Genomic DNA, 18,350 nt, shown 5'->3' on the forward strand with positions numbered 1-18,350 from the left:
TTCCTTGTAGATTCTAGATATTAGTCCTTTGTCAGATGTATAGATTGTGAAGATTTTCTCCCACTCTGTGGCTTGTCTGTTTACGCTGCTGACTGTTCTTTTTGCTGTGCAGAAGTTTTTATGAAGCAAGTCTTTGGGGAGGATATTTTGTCGCATAAAAGTTATTACAAGCATCAAGAAAGTGGATTCCTTTTCCGGTTTCTTGCCCAGCTTAAAGCCATGTAGTGCCTGCCAGTCATATTGTGATTTTTCTGGCTTTCAGCACTTTGATTGGGATTTACCGTTTTATTTAATAAGCTTAGGAGCTGGAGGGTGGGTGCTGTCTGGGGTCAGTTCGGGCAACCCCCGGTTCTCTTTGCACTTCACAGAATGTGGATTGTCTCTGTTCATGGGCTCTGCTGGGCTCTCTGAGCTTCGAACCTTCAGATTTGTTGGGCGAGACCACAGATGGTCGTGGTAAGTGCAGTCATCCTTCCCGGCTGTGGCAGGGGGATGTCCGGAGGCTGTGGAAGGTGGAGTGTTAGGTGAGGGATGGTGACAGTGTGGCCTTGGAATCTCAGGAGGGCCTGGGGTGTCCATGAGCTCTGCTCTGAGAAGCTGCCAGCTGAGCAGGCGGGAGGACCTGGCTTTGAAAGAAGGTATAACATTAAGCAAAACAATACATCGTTGTGTGTGGGAAGGAATCCTTAGCATAAGTTTTTGAAAATGTGATCAGGTGTCTTGACCCAACACTTAAAAAGTGAAGTCCACGGCATTTAATGTCCTGGTGATATTTTTGTTTTTCTTTGCAGTTTAGCTTTTTTTTTTTAAGTATCTGAACTTGCATGAGGCTAGTTTTGGATTTCTGCAAGTTTCAGTCCGTGTGATTTGAAGCCGATGTCACAGTCACACAAACAGGGTCCCTGAGGGGAAAGGCAGCTCCTGGGCGTGCTGTTCCATGTCTGCATGGACTGGAAAGAGATTTGATTCCTTTGGGAAATGAGGCTGATATTTCAGGGGTTCTGTAATGGGCAAAAAAGGACGTGTTCAGCGGCTTTTGAGAACTGAGAGAATGGAGGCAGTCCTGAGAGTCTCCAAGAGCGGCTGTGTGCTGGCTGCTGGGGAACATGCTTTGCTCAGCCGAGGACACCTTTTCACTGTGGTGATGTTAGAAACGTGGGCAGAGTGAGTTATGACTCAGTCTATTGTAATTAGAAAAAGAGCAACCGCTGAGAAAAGTCCTCAGAGAAAACGTAGGAAATGGGGATGTTCTTATTCTCAGAAAACTAAAGCGGGAAGTCATTCTTGGTGACAGTGAGGGGACAAGCAAAAGCGAAGGGAGAGGGGAGCTCTGTGTGTGGCGTCTCCAGCATTGCACAGTCCTCTTTAATGAATAAATGGAACCTTAATAAGGAAAAGTACCGGCTACATTATCGGTTGCAGATTGATTTGCTGTAGGCAGATTCTAATGTAGTTTGGCCATGTGAGGCGTAGCTCTTAAGAAAACAAAACCATGCTTTCCGGATGAAAAAGGCACTGGAAACACCACACAGCTTTGTCCTGAAATGTTTCCTTACTCCGGCATCATGAATGGGTTTTTCTCTTGCTATACCTAGAACTCAGCTCTGATTATTATCTTTAAAGAGAGGTTGTGCTTACTTTCCACACCCAGATGAGGCTGAGAGTGGCTGTGAGGAAGGGAGGTCAGTGTCTCCTACTTCTTTTTAGTGGAGCGAGTGGGGGAGGGAGAATCCGTCTCTAAAAACCGGTGTTTCTTAACCTTTGAGAATCTGAAGCAGGACAAAGACTTTCATCCCAAAGCAGTGCAAATATACCAAGTCTCATGGATAGCTACGGGGTTTGCAGACCCCTGAAGCCCACCGGGTCTCGGCTAAAGGCACCTGCTACAGACTCAGTAAGTGCTTTTTCCCCCTTCAGTAACTGGTGGCATCGTCTGTCGGACACACTACCACCTTCCTGCTTTATTCTCTAATTTTCACTGTTATTCATATTCCCCTGGAACACCTTGAAATTTTCCCTAAAACTAGATTGACTAGTCTGGGTCCCTCCTTCTGTCAGGAGATAGGGACGGTCTCCCACTTCCACCCGTGCCCTCCCCGGCCGCCACATCATCGTCATCAGAGCCACCTTCTTCGTAACTGTCCTCCTCCAAGCAGTTTTGCCAAGCACGGTGCTGGGTGCCAGAGAATGAGCCAGAGGACAGGAAAGAAGAAACGCGTAGAAGTATTAACCCTCAGCGGAAGCAGGCGTGCCCACCTGGCAGAAGGGACCGTGGCAATCTCATAGAGCCTGTGGCATGCCCTGCAGATCACCCGCACAGCCGAATAAGATGCGGGTGCTGGCTTCTTAGTGAACCATAATATATTTAGCTTAGAGCAACTTTTGTTTTTGCTAGGATGAAAAACCTGAAACTCAGGATACATACAAGAGATCAAAATAAAACCCATGAAAGAATAGTGACCCGTTTAAAAGTTGTCTGGGTCTTTTTTTTTTTTTTTTTTTTTTGTCAGAGATCATGGTAGACCACAAATCGCTGAGTTAATAATATAATGCTATGTGGCCGGGCGTGATGGCTCACACCTATAATCCCAGCACTTTGGGAGGCCAAGGCAGGCAGATCACGAGGTCAGGAGATCGAGACCATCCTGGCTAACACAGTGAAACCCCGTCTCTACTGAAAACACAAAAAATTAGCCGGGCGTGATGGCACGTGCCTATAGTCCCAGCTACTTGGGAGGCTGAGGCAGGAGAATTGCTTGAAGCCGGGAGGTAGAGCTTACAGTGAGCCACCACTGCACTGTAGCCTGGGCAACAGAGCAAGACTCCATCTCAAAAAATAAAAATAAAAAAAATATAATGCTATATGTTTAAAATGATATTGCTGATTTATGAATGTGGGAAATATCTAAAAATACCTACAAAAGAAGTGATTATTGAGTTATAGTCATTTGATGTTTATATGTAGTTATTATCAAATAATGATCAAGTTATCAGCCTCTGAGTTTTGTATGTAGTCATCTGCGACACATGGAAAATATGTAAGCGGGCCTGTCCGTTTTACTAGGAAGTGACTCCCTCCTACCTTCTGAGCCAAAGCTCTCCAGTCTCCACTGAGCCAGAGGATCACTCTCTTCATAGATGACCAGTAAGGGAAGAGAGTTCCTTGCCCCATGTGGTAGCCGAAGGGCATTCTCTTGGCTGGCGATCGGCGTGGATGGGAAAGGCCAATGTGGTTAAAGTCTTCCTGGGATCACGGTGAGTTTCAGGTTTCAGCTGGTGGAGACATATCACTGGACTTAGCTTCCCAGGCAAAGTCACCAGAGATTCTCTGTAAACAGCGTTGAGATGCCACCTTTGCCTATCACAAGAATGCACGCATTAAAGAGACTGTTGCAAGCTCTCCTGGACACCACCCCGCCATTTGCGGTATTCCTTTTCCTGTGGAAAAATCAGTGTCCAGTTCTGAGTAGCCGACTTCTATCTGAGCTTTTGAAATACAATCTGTCCTGCATTGTCTGGGGGCCATAGGCCTGCCCCTCGGCAGTGTCCCTTCTCAGCAGGGCTGCTGTCCGACGCTGTGAGAGCCAAGGCCCCTCAGTCTCCCTTCTAGGGCCCCTAGTCACACTCCCTTCCTTCCTTCCTCCTGTTCGCTGCATGTCAGCCATAAATGAATCTGCATTATTAATGCGATGCTTTTCTCACGGTCCGTGTTCATCAATTTCTCATTTCCACTGACACTTCTCCTCAGGGTGACTTCAGGACTCCAGGCTGCTCTCCTTGCTCCTGCTTCCTGTGTTTTATTCTGCGCCTCGTGCATACTGTGCACACTCCCTGCTCAGAGCCTTCCGTGGCTTTTCCCTGAACAGGACAGGATGGAGCCCCAGCTCCTGGCCTTCCCTGCTGCTCTGGAGGGCCTGCCTGGGTCTAGGCGCAGCTGTGGTCACCCCACCTTGGCTCGTGACCCCACCTTGGCTTTCTTGGCTTGTGACCTTTTCATCATCTCGAATCCTCTGGCTTTTCGGAATCACTCCCTGGGCGCTCTGTGCCTGTCAGGTGGCAGCACTGTCTCTGCAGCCAGAGGGTGGGCCCCAGAGGGCCAGGGACGCATCGGGCTGCTCGGTTCTCCTCATGCCTGGTGAGTGTTGGCTGCTGCTGGGAGGATGTTCTTGGGATCAGCTTCACTGGCAACGAGGACGTCCCACCTCAGCCATCTGCAGGACTCTTCCGGAACGCGCAGGCAATGGCACTGGGGCCACTGCTGACAGAGGCACAGGGTGGCCATCGCGGTCCCTGGGCTCCTCGGGGGACTGGCCAGCGGTCACTTCCTTTCCCGGGCGACTCGGCCGTGCCTTCGTCCCGAGGCAGGACTTCAGACTTCTTAACGGCCACAAGTCGAGGAATCTGCGTTTTCCCGGTTTATGAAACCGTCAAGCTGTCTTCGAACTACAGCTCCCTTTCTAATCAAGCCTCTGACCAAGAGAAAAGCGGCATTGCCTAACGATTACAAGCTTGCCCTTTTAAAGATGCCTCTTCAGCGTTTGGTTTCGAACTTGAATGATTGCCAGGTTGCTGGTTGGTGGACACCTGGTTTGTGTTCTGTGTACAGGCCGAGTGTCCTGTATCCAAAATGCTTGGCCCAGAGTGTTTTGGATTTTGGGTCTTTGCAGATTTTGGAATATTTCCTTAGACAGAGTGAGATATCCTGGGGAGGGGGCCCAAGCCTGACCACAACGTTTATTTATGTTTCATATATGTGTGACACACGTGGCCTGAAGGTAATTCTTTTTATACAATGTGTAATAATTTTGTGCATGAAGCAAAGCTTGGGCTGCATTTTGATGTGACCGGCTCAGGAGGTCAGTGGTGGAATATTCCGCTGCTTGTGTCTTGTCGGCTCTCAAGAAGTTCAGGACTTTAGAGCATCTCAGAGGTTAGATTTTCAGATTTTCTAACATCTCAGATGTTAGATTTTCAGATGCTCAACCCCTAATACATGTCTGCTGTTTTGTTTTGTTTTGTTTTTTCTTATCCTGCAGTCTATATAGAGGCCTATCTCTCATTTTCTGTCTCTACTGAACTGCCTGGAGACAGTGTAGCATATTCAAACAGCCGAGCTGCTGCATTCCGTTTTCCCTGGGTAGAATCTCCTCAGTTCTTTGGAGCCTTCTTTTTGGGAACATGAAAAAGGGACTCATGCAGCTATAAAAAGAAAGTAGAGCTCCTCCAGCTATAAAACTGCATCTTAGCATTAGCTTCTGTTTTGTCTACCATTCATGTTCTATTCTTCCTTGTCTAAAGTTTGTCCAGCAGTTTGAACCTGGTAATTTCAGTTCTGTGGTTTCTCTTGGCTCCTAAACCCTTACCAGTGGTTAAAAATACAAATTGCAAGCCCGTCTTGGTGGGCACGTGTGCAGACAAAGCTGAGGACTTTGCACGCTGCTGGATCTGAGCGCCCCGAGCTGAGCAGCCATGCTCACCAGCACCCTGTGCGTATGGGTGCCTGAGCTTGTGTGTGTGCGTGTGTGCGCTGTACACTCGTATGCAGAGCTGTGTGCACATGTATGTGTGTGCATGTGTGTTCATGCACATGTGCATTGTGTGTGGCAAGGGGTGGCGGGGACTGGACTGCAGCATTTGATGGTCTGTCCTCTGTCCGTCCCTTACAAACACGCGTGTATCTGTCTGTGATTTATCCCGCACTGAGGCACTGTGAAAGGAACATGGCCTTGGGGGCGTTATGAATCTGGGTTGGAGTCAGCCCCTAGCTCTCATGCGTCTGTAATCAAGTAACAGTAACATTGCCCCACCCAGTGTCGATATTTTCTACAAAAGAGGGCATAGTGATTGATGCCAAAAATGATGGAAAAAACAAAAAAAAACTTAAAGCAGTCGGCACAGTGCCTGGCACAGAAGCACTGAGCAATGGCCAGTTTTCTTTGCCTTCGAATGGCCTAAAAGGGCACGAGGTGACTGGGGAGAGAAGGAGGAAGATGAATGTGTGTGTCAGCTCTGTGTGGGCACTGTGCTGGACCCCGAGTGGGCATCCCCGGCCGCAGCATGGCAGCTGTGCCGTCAGTTAAAGAACTGCGTCTAAACCGCCTGGAGTGGGATTTGGCTTTGAGAGCAGCCTGCCTTTTCCGGGCAGATGCAGTTCCCTCCCGGGCTGCCCGCTGAGACCCCCAGCCTAGGGCGGTGTTTGCAGCTCCTCTGCTCTGTCCACTTGGGTTCCTCTGAGCAGGTGGGAGGAGGCGTTTGACAACACATGGGCATCAATACCTGTCCCCACTGGGCCCAGGAGAGATGCAGCGTGGCAGCAGGCCCATGCCCTCCTCAGCCTCGCCACAAGCTCTGCTCCTGGGTGGTTCGCCTTCCACGCGGCTCCACTACACCTCTGCACTTATTTATTTATTTTTAATTTACTTTTCTGCAGACGAGGTCTCACTTTGTCACCCAGGCTAGAGTACAGTGGCACGAGAATAGCTCACTGCAGCCTCGACCTCCCAGGCTCAAGCAAACTTCCTGCCTCAGCCTCCCAAGTAGCTGGGACTATAGGTGCAGGCCACTGTCCTGGCTAATTTTTAAATTTTACATTTTGTAGAGATGAGGGTCTTGCTATGTTGCCCAGGCTGGTCTCCAACTCTGGCCTCAAGTGATCTTCCCACCTCAGCCTCCCAGTGTGCTGGGATTATGGGCGTGAGCCACCATGTCTTGTCTGTATACTCGTCTAAATCAAACCTTTATAGGTTTCCGTGCTGAAGAGCTTTCGGTCTCTGGGTCTTTTTGATTATTTGACTGGCACCATAAGACTGTGAATTGTAGCTCCTATTTTAAAATTTATTTACTAGCCACAGTGGGCTAGGTGCTATCCAAAAAATAAGAAGCTTTTGTAACATTAGTACAGAATTATATATAAATACATGTAATTTAATATTGTAGTGTTTCTTTTATATTCTCTCATTTTTTTCTAAAACACTGTGAACTTGGTAGGGCAATATTTGTAGTCTAAATCTGCAGATGACAAGGTGAGGTGGAGAGAGGATGACTGACAGACCCACAGACTCAGCCCTGGTGGCAACTGGGGCGGCCTCCTGATGGCCACGTGTGGTGACTGACTTTTGTTACCGAGACCGAGGGGAGGGATGTGGTCACGGCACCAACTTTGAGATGCCTAAGATCTAGTTAGTAGTACTAGAGTGCATGGGATTGGAAACTTTAAATGAGTTGTAAAAAAATAAGTTTTATTAGAGTTCCAAAAAGAAACAAATGAGTTTGGCCCCGGAGATATATAGAGGAACGTAATATCACCACATTCAACTGAGAAATTAAATTTTAAGGAAGATTGATATTTGCCAGAAGATACGAAGTTAGAGTAAAAGGCTCAGTGGCTTGACCAGGGTGTGGTTTTCATTCTTTCATTCACTAACAAGTAGTGTTGGGGTTCCTGGCCGCGCCAAAGCCTGCCCGAGTCACCGAGCCCAGGCGCTCCGGCCCCGGCCCTGCTGGCAGCGTCTTGTTGTTGCGTCTCTGGCTTTGCCTGTCACAGCTGTGGTGGGGCAGGGCTTAGCGAATGTCAGGCTCAGAGGGAACAGAATGGAGCCTGCGAGCACCTTCCGGCGCTCACACACCCGGTCACCTCACCCGGCGTCCCCAGCTGCCCACCGGCCTGCCGCACCCTTCCCATCTCCGCAGCCTCAGCCCGGCTTCCCTTGAGGCCCACGGCCGCCCTTAGCCCATCTCCCACACCCATCTCCCTGAGAGTGCAGGTAAGCCCAGCCCACCCAAAGCCACGTTGCCTCCCATCACACTTCAGTGCCCCGGGGCCACAGGGGGAAGCCTGTGACCGGCGTCTGCGTCTGCCTGCTATGCCCCGGACTCCAATTGCTTAGGGTTGTCCCAGACACACTGTGCTCTGTCGTCTCTTAGCTTCTGCTTCATGGCAGTCTCTCCCCCTGGAATCTTGTCCCCTCTTTCTGTCATCTGACTAGTTATTGCTTGTCCCTTAAGACTCAGAGGAGTGGCCACCTCCTCCAGGAAGCCGCCTTCCGCTCTCTCTTCCTCCCACTGCTTGGTGCTTCCTCTGCTCTCCTGAGCTGAGCTGTGATGACTCCGTGAGAGCCCTGCCCAGCTGGTTTGTCGCTGTCTGTTCGTCTGTCTCCCCTTCCTTCCCAGACACGTCCGGCTTATCCGAGAACAGGAGCTCATCCGTGGCGTTCCCCTTGGTGGCCAGCACTGCACCTGGCGCCCAGGAAGACTTAACCAAGGGAGGGATCACAGGACGGCTCGGCGGAGGGGTGGCTGCAACACCTGTCTTGTCTCCTACTCACTTCTTGTTAACTGTGCACAAATCCTTCCATATTACCACTTGTTGTGCTTAATCCTAGCGTAAATTTAAGTTAAGGGTGTGCTGTGGGGAGGAAAGGCAAGCTGCCTGAAGATTATTCTGCAGTGAGAACTTTGGATCTGTCTCCTGCTACATTGTATAACCAGGATAAACCATAATTGTCCAAACCCTTCAGGGCTCTCCTTCCAAATGAGGTGATTAACTTCCGCGGTAAACTTCCTCTTGTCCGGGCTCCAGGCTCTGTGCCGGACCTGACAGCACTCGAGCTTTGCTGCCCACGTAGGCGATTAGGGTGTCCCTATCCTTTCGTTCCACTGCCTGGTGAAATATTAGATAACGAGGACAGAGCTTATCTGACACGCGTCCGAGCTGACTACACGGCAGCCTCTCAGCAAAGGGCGAGTGCAGACGAGGCCTTTTCCCTGGCTGGAATGAGAATGAGCCTCGCGCGTGTCTGGCCCCATTGCCGATGGTCAGATGCACTCGACGTGATTTCCATAGCGCCCAGACAGCCTGAGTAGCTCATATCTACCTGTCTGGTGAATACATCAGCTTCGCTGTGGAGAGAGCAGGAGTTTGTCACTGGGGTCTATTTCTAATGCATCAGGAACAAATCTGTTACCGGCTCTCTTGATTCCGGCGTGAACACTGTAAGCTGCATGCATTTATTATCTTCGGTGATAAATCACGGTGCCTTCTGCGTTCTGTTTTTTTAAAGCGGTCTTTGCTAAGCCGTTAATGCTGAGGTGAGGAGAGAGGAGAAGAAATGGATTATGCCTGACCGCGGAGATTAGCGGCCGGCTCAGGTGAACGGTGGCCACACTTATTAACGCACTAATGAGCAAGCAGGGTCATTCTGATGATTAGTAATTTTGGCAGCATAACTTCTGCCCCAGATTTGATTAAGCCTTCATACAGACTTCCTCTTCCAGGAGATTCTCTTTTCAAAGCACATTTGGTTTCCCACTCCCCCTTCCAAGCCCATTAGGAAAATTAGAGCATTTAATTTTAGTGATGAGTTTTACTGATACAGACAACTGCTTTTTCAGGTTTTCCCAAATGTAAGCACAGTTGCTACATCAACCAAAATATCTCTTACTGAACACAAACTGGCGTTGGGTAGAGATTGCTGATTGCTGGTAATATATTACAGAATAATCAGCTCTGTGTTGGAAAAAATTATATATATTTCAATATTGAACAAAGCCAGGGGAGCAAATTACATACGAGAACCGAAAGTTCGCTAATATCTGCGAACTTACTTCCTCTTAAATGAACTTGTCCATCAAACCTTCAGATTTCCCCTACTTTCTCCCTTACAGAAACAGATCAGAACTATTTTGTGATGTGCAAGCTAGCTAATGTCACACAGCTGCTGAACTGGAGTGAATGAAAGTTGAAGATATGGCAGACTCCTTGAGGCTAAAATTACTGCAATCTAGATGTTGAAAAAATACCTAGTAAAGAATGGAAACTGAGGGCCGGGCGCGGTGGCTCACGCCTGTTATCCCAGCACTTTGGGAGGCCAAGGCAGGCAGATGACTTGAGGTCAGGAGTTTGAGACCAGCCTGGCCAACATGGTGAATCCCTCTCTCTCTCAACTAAAAATAAAAAAAATTAGCCGGGCGTGGTGGCGGGCGTCTATAATCCCAGCTACTCGGGAGGCTGAGGAGAGAGAACTGCTTGAACCTGGGAGGCGGAGGTCGCAGTGAGTTGAGATCATGCCACTGCACTTCAGCCTGGACGACAGAGCAAGACTCTGTCTCAAAAAAAAAGAATAGAAACTGAGAAGGGCTCTGAGGGCTCTGAGTCACAGCTACCATTTTACCTTTCCCCTGCCAACCAAATGAAGTCAGATTATGGCAGTCGCTGTGCCGTTGTGAGGAGCGCCTAGGAGCCCTGAAACAGACACGCATCCATATCCACAACGACCTGACTTTAAGGCAGGTCAATCTCAAAACAATCTGGATACCTTAAAAATTAGCGGGGAATCGTTGAGAGGCCAAGGTGGGCAGATCACTTGAGGTCAGAAGTTCGAGACCAGCCTGGACAACATGGCAAAATCCCGTCTCTGCAAAAATATAAAAGTTAGCCAGGCACACCTGTAGTCCCAGCTATCAGGAGGCTGAGTTGGGAGAAACCCTTTACCCTAGGAGGCAGAGGTTGCAGCCAGCCTGGGGGACAGAGTGAGACTCTGAATCTAAAAAAAAAGGAAAAGAATAGGGGGGATCCGTATGTGTATGTACCCCTGTAACATCACACTGTATCTACTTGCAAAGAAAAAAGGGGTTGGGAGTTCTAAGTCGTGGGAGTCAGAGACCCACAGAAATCAGATTGTCTGGGAAGCTGGCAATATCACAATATTACATGTGCATTCATTTTCTTCTTGGAGGTTTCCACTCTTGAAACACCACCGCTTCCCTGGGTCAGTGGGTTCTCAGATTCTAACATGCATCAGAATCTCCTAGAGGGCTCTATAAAACCCAGACTGCTGGCCTCATGCCCAGAGCTTCCAGTAGATCTGGGTGGGCCTGAAAATTTGCATTTTGAACAGGTTCCCGGGTGATGCTGATGCTGCTGTTCTAGCAACCACGCTTTGAGAACCACTGCCCTAGGCACTGCATTCCAGAACTTTCCATGTTAGACAGTCTCACTCTCGTTTATTTTGTAAATACTGAGCCCTTACCAGATGCCAGGTACTGTGCTAGAAGCAGGGAATCCCAGAACCACCTGCCTTGGCCTTTACCAAGAACAGCCGACCTGTCAGCTTCCCTCACAGAAAGGACCTGGTCCCCCTCCGCCGGCATGCGTAGTGGGTGGACGACCTGCCAGTTCCCAGGTCCACACTTCAATTCATAGGGTGGGATCTTCAAGACATCCAGGCTGAGACAACTTCAATCACTTGCTTTTTCCTTATAAGGCAGACCTCTTTCCCGCCTCCGGTAGGCACATGATAGTAGGTTTTGGAGACTAACCTCTCTCTTGGATGACTGGACCTTGCATAGACTGTGGGTTCTCTGATCCCTTCTGGGCCAGTGTCCCCGTGGCTCTTTCTCTACAATCTTTAGGACTGTTGTTTATGACTGAGCCTTTGCTCGTTCGTAATCCTGCTTACCGGTATCCATCCTTTGTTTATTTCCTTAGCTTTAGGATGTCTACACAAAGGGGAGAGGTCACTTTCAGTCTTGAAAATTTAGTCCCCAAGTAAGTTTATGTAGTAATAGCTGGTAGCTGATCCTGAATCTCTTCATATAAATTGGATGGCTGTTTCTCTACGTTGCCAACAATTTCTGTATTTTAGATTTCTGGAGCACTCACATCTGGAATCCAGAAAGCCTTTTTGTGTGAGTCACACCGTCTTCTTGGCTCCTGTAGAGTACGTGGTGCTGACATTATTCATATATGAAAAAAAAAATTCTCAGAAGAATAATTTCTTTGTCCTCCTGTCCCATTGAGAAACTTTGTGAAAATACTGTGAAAAGACAGAATTATTTTGGCGTGAAGCTGAAACCTGACGACATGTATGCTGTAAGTGGTCTCACTGTGTGGCTAAGGGGCCTGTGGCTTCTCTGTCACCTGGTTGGTGGGCCGCCTTCTTCTCCTTTTCAATAATTTCATCGTGAGCCTCTCTATTCTGAATGAACCAGTGGGAGTGATACTTCTTTACACAGAGATTTATAGATAAAATAACAAATGCGAAGGCTGGGAAATGAATCTATTGATTTCTTCATTTTCTGAAAACGTGTGGAATTTTATCTTTTTTCAGTGAAATATTTCAAATAAATTTACAGATGGGGCTTCATTAAGGAATGTATTTTAAAATATATGATTAAAATGATTCATTATTTTTTAAATTTCAGTTTCCTCCCTTGCCCTGAGCATTTTTTTTAGGGTCTCTGGTTGTTACCTCACCAAGCGAAGGTGCAGCGGGTTCCTGTTCTCCCTCTGCCGCTCGCCGGGGGTTTTGTGTGCGGCTTCCATTTCTGAAAACACTTTTTGGCCGCTGTGTTCTTAGGATTGTTCTTGTGCCGTCTGCACCATCCACTGACATCACCGCTAGTTTCTTGAAACTATCTTGACCCTGTTTCAGAGAAAGTGGCTTCCCTCATCCTACAGTCCAGCAAAATTTACGTTTCATGATACACACGTTCAGCCGTGTGCTCACTCAGAAAGCTCTGCAGAATCATCCAGAACTCTGCCATCTTTTTCCTTTCCTTTTCTTTTCTTTTTTTTTCTTTTTTTTTTGAGACAGCGTCTCGCTGTGTCGCCCAGGCTGGAGTGCAGTGGCGCGATCTTGGTTCATTGCAACCTCCGCCTCCCAGGCTCAAATGATTCTCTTGCCTCAACCTCCCGAGTAGCTGGGACTGCAGGGGCCACCACCACGCCAGCTCTTTGTTTGTTTTCAGTAGAAATGAGGTTTCGCCATGTTGGCCAGGCTGGTCTCAAACTCCTGGCCTCAAGTGATCCAGCCACCTCAGCCTCCTGAAGTGCTGGAATTACAGAAATGAGCCACCACACCCAGCCTGCCATCGGTTTTCTTCTGAGGTTGGCTCCTGCCCCCAGCCTGTGATGGGAGAAGGCAGGTGAGGTGGTGGTTGGGTGCCACTGCAAGCTGCCTTTTCTGTGTGGGCTCTTGGTCTGTGTACCTGGCGCCCTGTGGTGCACCGAGTTTTACCTATAGGGAGGCTTCAGCTGTTCGTTTTCATTTGCAAATCCTCAGTGGAGACCCAGGGGGAGTCTGCAGGAGTCGCCTCTTATTTCTTGACCAGGGTTTCTGCTCCCATCACCGTGGCTTTTCTGGGAGCCTCGCTGGTGTGTTCCTGGGATGGGTGTGACCTGCAACTGTGTCCCTGACACAGGAGTCAGCCTTGGATGAGACCCGCAGCCCTGTGGCCTTGGACTCCCACCTTTCCCCCAGGCTGGGTCCCTCAGGCATGGCCCTTTCCCCCAGCGTCCCCTCAGGCGTGGCCCAGTTTGCTTGGCAGGGCCTGACACTCTTCAGATGGTGAAGTCAGAAAGAAAGGAAAGTCGAAAGGAGAGAGAAGCAGCTCAGAGAAGGGAGAAGAGGGTTTGGGAGGAAAGGGAGGGGGGTGTTGAGAGGTTGTGACGTCCAGGAGAGGTGAATGCAGGGAGGGAACGGAGGGGCCCAAGGAGTGACAGGCAGATGGGGTCCCTGATCTGGGGGTGCTGGGCCTGCCCTGCAGTCAGTCACAAAAGCCAGTGGGGAAAGACAAGGCAGGCATTGGGTGTGCATGTATGTGACTCTGTGGGTGTGCACGTGTGGCTGTGCACGTGTGTGGGTGCGTGTGTGTGGGTGCGCGTCTTTGGGTGCGCGTGTGTGTGGGTGCGCGTGTGTGTGGCTGCGTGTGTGTAGGTGCGCTGTGTGTGTGGGTGCGCGTGTGTGGGTGCGCGTGTGGGTGCGCGTGTGTGGGTGCGCGCATGTGGGTGCGCACGTGTGTGTGGGTGCGCTGTGTGTGGGTGCGTGTGTGTGTGGGTGCGCGTGTGTGTGGGTGCGCGCATGTGTGTGGGTGTGCGTGTGTGGGTGCGCGTGTGTGTGGGTGCGCTGTGTGTGGGTGTGCGTGTGTGGGTGTGCGTGTGTGTGTGTGCACGTGTGTGGCTGCGCGTGTGTGGCTGCCTGTGTGGGTGTGGGTGTGCATGTGTGTGGGTGCACATAAGTGCATGTGGGGTATGGGGAAGGAGGTGTGGGTAGGGTTTTGTGTATGGGAGGGTGTGTGGGTGTAAGTGTGTGCATGTGAGAGGAGATAGGTGTGTGTCTATGTGTGTGCATGTGGGGTGTGAGAGAGAGCGGTGTGTGTGTGTCGGTATGTGTATGTGGGGGTTAAGTGCGTGTGTGCGTGTGTGTATACGCATGTGTTGTGTGTGTGTCTGTGCACGGAGAACCCACTCACACCCAGCAGAAAATCAAACGGCCTCAATCAGAAACACGGCGCATGTGCGTGTGCCACTTCTCAGAGTGTGCACGACCCTGCAGCTCCCGGGGGCCACCTCTGTTGCAACACCTGCTCTGTCCAGCACAGTCCTCACTGGTGTCTTTTCCTCCTCAAATCTGCAGCGTTTGTGATCTCTGCAAACAATTTAACCCAAAACCAAATGCTGGCTGACGAGGCGACGTCTTGTTTCTCGTGCGTGATTAGCCTCGAGACCCAAGGAGCTCCCTGCCCTTGACTGATTCATTCTGTACCTGCCGGACCTGGAAACGCATTAAAAGCTCAGGAAAGCTTACTGAGCGATTGCACTGGAGATTGAATCCGGTTTGGGGTTTTACATTCGTAAAGCATCTTCTGTGCAGAAGTAATTTGAAAGACCAATTTGTTATTTCTAATTCAGAGGTCTCATTATCATCAGATGGAAAGGAGGAAGTAGTGGCGTGAGTTGGTGCCCTCGAGGCAGGCGCTTGTGTTCTGTCTGGAATTCCTGCTACTCTTTGTCTTCAGATGTTTCTTGAAGTATGAATTAAAAGGAGCAGGAGATCCTAACCCAGTATCACGTCTGGGTTTTAGTGGCTTTTGATCAGGGAGTTTTGAGGCTGCTTTATTGTCCTTGAACAATTAGTCTCTGAAAGAAGAAGGACAGAACCCAAATCTTGTGCTCAGTTTGCTTACTGTGGAATTCTGTTTCTTCTCTCTCTTAAAATAAAGCCGTAGAAATAAAAACTCTTGGGGATTCCTTAAGAATGTCAAAAGTAATGATTTGTCTAAATTGAAGACTGTCCTTGTAGAAACTGGTTTGCTTTCAAAGATTTTTTGAGTTTGATATTTAATATCACCACGTAGTTAGAATGGGAATGAAGAGATTAAGTAAGTCTACTTTTGACTTTGCTTTCTTCCTGAAGTCAGCTGCAACATGAAGGGATGTGTTCCAAAGAGGGGTGTGTGTGTGTGTGTGTGTGTGTGTGTGTGTGTGTGTGTGTCTTCCTGTTTATTCTCGAGAGAGGAAGACAGCAAACAGAATGTTAAAAATAAAACAATCAGTAGTAACCCAGTCGAAAATAGTGATTCTTAACCTTGCCTGCACACTAAAATCATGTGGGGAATGTTAAAAGCAACAGATACCTGGGTCTACCTCCTTCTGATTTACTTAGCCTGAAATGAAACCTAGGTATTGGTGTGGGTAAAATACTCAGCAGACGCAAATCTGTAGCCAGTTAAGAATCAGTGCTCTGAACAATACATGCAGTGGAATTCCAGGATTGTGAGGCGTGGAGCCAGCGTAGAACTCAGCGGTCACTTGTACATGAGGCCAATAAAAAATAATGTGCACTTTTTAATTGTGTGCCACATGCACATGGATTGTTTGATTGTTATAACATCCTTAGGGCATTTGGGGGTAATCATAACATTTTATAGATGAGGAAACTGGGGCTAAGGAAGATTATGTGACATTCAGTCACATAATTTACAGACAGGGTGTCAGGTTCCAGCTCAGCTCATTCAGCCGCAAGGACATCACCCTGGGTCCTCAGACGGAGCCAAAGGCGTACATGTGTCACCTTCTGAATTATAACCTTCGACCTTGAAAGATCTTCACTAGTGAATTGCTGGTTTGTTCCCAATACGGAACTGAGTGATGTGGAAGAAGGTGGGTTTGCTTGTCGAATAGGATGGAATGATATATTTGAATAGCTCGTCACTTTTTCAGCCAGTGGCTTTCAAACTTTTCAAACCCTGACCTACGGTGAAAAATGCATCTTGCATCATAACCCAGTATAAATACATACGTATTGTAATGACAGCAAAAATTTCTCACAATACCTGTCTTTACTATGCACACTCAGTTCCTATTTTGTTCTTTCTTTTAAAACTGGTTGCAGTCTGCTAAGGTGACTGTCCCATAGATTGCAACCCATGCTTTAGAAAGTACTGTCCAGCTTCCTTCCTGTCTTCCCTCTGAAGGCCAGAAAAAGGAGGTAGCAGTATGATTAGGGAAGTGGATGACTTGTCTTATGTTGCCACATGAAAAGATCTGTGTAGGCCAAAGAATGATTATTATTGGTAGAGTGTGTGGGAAATATAGTCAACCAGGCTTTTAACCCTTTTAAGGACGAACCTTTCACAGTAAAAGTTGTAGGTATGATTTAGCCGAGGAGGGATAATCAATGTTGTGCTCCCTTACGTTTTTAATGTCTCACTTAATTCTTGGAAACCCAAGATGAAAAAATACAATTTGTAGATAACCTAGAAATATTTTAGAAGGAATTTGTAACTTCTTCTCTGAATTGTAGTTCCCAGTTGGAAAGCGAGTGGAAAGAGACCAAACCTTTGTGGCGCAATTCAGTTTTAAGCAATCCTTACGCATTTAGCATCTGATGCTCACTTTTGAAACCTGATTGTATCAAATGAGATTCTAGACAGTGTATTCTTAAATTTACAAAGTACTATTTGCAAAATAGTATTGTCTTATATTTTTAATTGCTTTTTTAAAACAATCCAGTCTTGGCTGGGCACAGTGGCTCACGCCTGTGATCCCAGCACTTTGGGAGGCCGAGGCAGGCGGATCACTTGAGGTCAGGCGTTCGAGACCAGCCTGACCAACATGGTGAAACCCTGACTCTACTAAAAATACGTAAGCTAGCCAGACGTGGTGGCGTGTGCCTGTAATCCCAGCTACTGAGGAGGCTGAGGCAGAAGAATCACTGGCACCCGGAAGGCAGAGGCTGCAGTGAACCAAGATCGTGCCATTACACTCTAGCCTGGGCAACAGAGGGAGACTGTGTCTCAAAAAAAAAAAAAACAAAACAGTCTTGTTTCTCCAGCAAGATTGTTAGATTTTTGCAAGCTGGCCTGGGCATGGATTTGTCTTCCTATCCTTTCCTTGCGGTGCTTTCCACAGTGTTAGTTACAGAGGAGACTCTGAAGAGATCTTCAGTCTGAACCCAGGAGTGTTTGACCTGTGGCTTATCAGGATGTGAACACTGGGCAGCCTGTTTTCTGTTTTGTTTATTTATTTATCTATCTCTCTGTCTGTCTGTCTGTCTATCTATCAATCAATCAATCATATGTCTGTCTGTCTATCAATCTATCAATCTATCATATATTTGTCTGTCTGCCTGCCTGCCTGCCTGTCTATCTATCAATCATATATCTGTCTGTCTATCAATCATATATCTATCTATCAATCATATATCTGTCTATCAATCATATATCTGTCAATCAATCATATATCTGTCTGTCTATCTATCCATCCATCCATCCTATTTATGTGTCTGTCTATCTATATAGCTAGGTAGCTATGAGGCAGGGGCTTGCTATGTGGCCCAGGCTGGCCTTGAACTCCTGAACTTACACAATCCTGCCTCAGCCTCCTAAGTAGCTGGGACTGCATACAAGTGTCCTTTCTAACAGCTCTCCCTCCCACCCTCCTCCCTCTTTGTTTGTTTGTTGACGCATTTTAGAGACAGGGTCTCTGTCTGTTTCCCATGCTGGGGTGAAGCAGCTATGTACAGGTGTGATCATAGCACACTCCAGCTTTGACCTCCTGGGCTCAAGCCATCCTCCCACCTCAGACTCCGGAGTACCTGGGAGTACGAGTGCACATCACCACATCACCCAGCTGGGCAGGCTTTTTAAAGTTTTCTTTTCCTCCAAAACTTTCTTATATCCTGATTTTCCATCACTATCCTCATGTAATACTTGCATATATTCATACACACGCACACACATGCAACTGCATTTTATACACGTGTCTTGAGGTCCCAGAGAGCTCAACGTGCTGGTGGAGTTGGTGTCTGCAGAGCGGTGATGTGAAGAGCAGCCCCTGTCCCAGAGGCAGCGAGGTGTGTGCCGTGAGCTCGGGTGATGGCAGTGGAGCTTAGAGGAGACGGCTTGTGGTTTTCCCTTCCGTTGGTCTGTCGCTCTCGGCTGACGTTCTGCCACCACAGGGATTCCACTGTGGGTTCAACGTGTTCTTATGCCAGGAAATGTCATTTGTGTGTACTCATGATAAGCGCTGGTTAAAGAGGGAACATTAACGCTGAAATACTAGTGAGAGG

The 18,350-nt window shown here is 48.2% G+C and overlaps 1 protein-coding gene across 3 annotated transcripts in view; it reads left to right on the top strand.

The window, feature by feature from the left end:
• The window catches only part of LDLRAD4 (low density lipoprotein receptor class A domain containing 4), a 425,071-nt gene that overhangs the window by 336,542 nt on the left and 70,179 nt on the right, over window positions 1-18,350 (top strand). The window contains exon 1 of one of the 3 annotated variants that reach the window (XM_011985538.1): window positions 9,061-9,147. The exons of the other annotated variants lie outside the window; for them this stretch is intronic. The gene's annotated coding sequence lies outside the window, so the exon portion shown is untranslated. Of the gene's footprint in view, window positions 1-9,060; window positions 9,148-18,350 lie in introns of those variants that run through there. 3 annotated transcript variants of the gene reach the window in all.

Source organism: Mandrillus leucophaeus, unplaced genomic scaffold (assembly GCF_000951045.1).
Source record: "Mandrillus leucophaeus isolate KB7577 unplaced genomic scaffold, Mleu.le_1.0 Scaffold286, whole genome shotgun sequence".
In the NCBI taxonomy this organism is placed as follows: Eukaryota; Metazoa; Chordata; class Mammalia; order Primates; family Cercopithecidae; genus Mandrillus; species Mandrillus leucophaeus.